The sequence below is a fragment of the Octopus sinensis genome, linkage group LG13 (genome assembly GCF_006345805.1).
Source record: "Octopus sinensis linkage group LG13, ASM634580v1, whole genome shotgun sequence".
NCBI classification, from domain to species: Eukaryota; Metazoa; Mollusca; class Cephalopoda; order Octopoda; family Octopodidae; genus Octopus; species Octopus sinensis.
In genome coordinates, this window is record NC_043009.1 from 3,384,305 (window position 1) to 3,386,804 (window position 2,500).

The window sequence follows — 2,500 nt, forward strand, 5'->3', positions numbered from 1 at the left end:
GATAACTTTCGTTTACAAACATACATATACACGTGCACACTATTTGGTCACACACACACACACACGTGTATACACTACTTGAACAAACACACATCAGCTGCTATACACAGCAGCCACATACACACATGCACACACGTTAAACTCACTCGCCCCTATTTATACATACACACAGACACACACCATTCTCACATACACACAAATGCTTCCGCACCTTTATTCGTTGGGGGTCAACGTTACTGTTTTCATTATCATCTCCCTTTCATTCAACCTCTCTTCTTCCCAGTCATTTCGCAATGTCGGACCGTTGAACTTTGCACATTTTTTCTCTCTCCGTTTTTTTCATTCTCTCTCCATTTTTGTCAGCTTAATCCTCTCTAACGAAGAGCTTTGGCTCGAATCGTAAAAAAACTTTTCCATTTTTCCCTGAGCGTTAAAATAATGCACTAGGTTGTTATTCCTACACCTATCTTTGTCTTTTGTTTTCTGTAAATTTGACGTATACATACATATATACACACACACACACACATCACATGAATACACAAATGTAAATTTGTATGTGCTTATTGTTTCCCAATTTCTCAATATATATTGGGAACATTCTTTGCCTGATTTTGTCTTCCTACCCGACCAGTTATTAATGCTTAACAATTTGATGTCTGTCTTGTGTTATGTCATCCATTAACGTAAAAATTAATGATTGTATTAACAATGCTAAATGTAATACATACATACATACATATATATATATATATATATATATATATATATATATAGATATATATATATATATATATATATATATATATATATATATATATATATATATGTATATATATATATATATATATATAAATATATATATGTATATATATGTATCTCTCTCTCTCTATATATATATATATATATTTATATATATATATGCACACAAATCAAATAGGAATTCAGATCGATAAATGTGATTAAAGAAGTAATAAGAGCGAGGCAGAAGCATAGCTGCAATATAACTGCAATCTTTGGATTGAAATAGTTATAACGTAGCGGAATACACAGCTTAGCTAATGGGTATTATATGAAAGTTTTGACTGAATCCTGGTCAGCAATATTGTATTAATTACATGTGGAAAATTATACTGCACTAGAAGTCAGATAACTTTGAGATATCGCAATTGTTCGGGTGCTTACTATTTCGTACGAAATCATTATGCATTAATTAAAAAGAAAATAAGAGTTTTGTTCACAGGTTTGTTACGTAAGTAACACATAGTCAGTCGACATTTAAGAACATCTCTTGTATATTAGATGTGTTTCATATTATGTGTTATAATATGTTATGTAATAACAAGGAAGGTGAAATTGGAAAATTAATCATGACACATAAAACACTCAACGATACAAGAAAATTGGGGATGGAGCAGACTTAAAAGAGGAAGTAGTTTTAGAATAGATGCATTTGTAGGTTAATAGGAATAAAAAAATTAAAGACACAGGAAAAAATAACCTGCGAAAAGTTCAAAAAGCGTTTGTAACAACACACGCACGTTAAAACACAAAGTGATACACACACAGAATCACACATGCGTGTACATATATAGAAAGGGTGCCTATATATATATATATATATACATATGTATGTATATATATATATATATATATGTGTGTGTGTGTGTGAGTGTGCATATATATATATGTGTGTGTGTGCGTATATATATACATATATAAGTATACATACTTACATATATATATATATATATATATATATATATATGTGTGTTGGGAGTGGGGTTGAATAGAACTATTTGTATGCAGAAATGTATTTTCGTATTGGAACATACGTATGTGTATATTCTAACGAGCACATTAATTTAATAAAATAAAGTGAAATATAATTAGAAACACCTTTATTAATCAGTAGCGACATAGTTGCTTATTTATAAAACACTGTATTTCCTCACATGGAATAGAAACGTTGCGTAAATGTAACTGACAAATATAAGGTGATAGTATCTTTTTCATGTTGGAGAAGAGGGGCCGACAGCAAAAGTAGAAGCCAAGATCCACAGCAAAGAATTAGTTGTTGTTGGTTTTGATGTAGTAGTAGTAGTAGTAGGTAGTAGGTAGTAGAAGTAGTAGTAGTAGTGGCGGTGGTGGTGGTAGTAGTAGTAGTAGTAGTGGCAGTGGTGGTGGTGGTGGTGTGGTAGTAGTAGTAGTAGTAGTAGTAGTAGAAGCAATAATAGTAGTTATAATAGTAGCAGTAGTAGCACCAGATGTAACACTACTAACTGTAGTAGAGGCAGCAAAAGCAACAACAGCGGCAGCAGTTTAGTAGTAGTAGCAGTAGTAGTAGTAGTAGCAGTAGTAGTAGTATTAGTATTAGTAGTAGTAGTAGTAGTAGTAGTAGTAGTAGTAGCAGTAGTAGCAGAAGCAGCAGCAGCAGCAGCAGCAGCAGTAACTGTAGTATGAGTCTCGGATTTTCTATGCGTGTGTATAGTTTACTTCT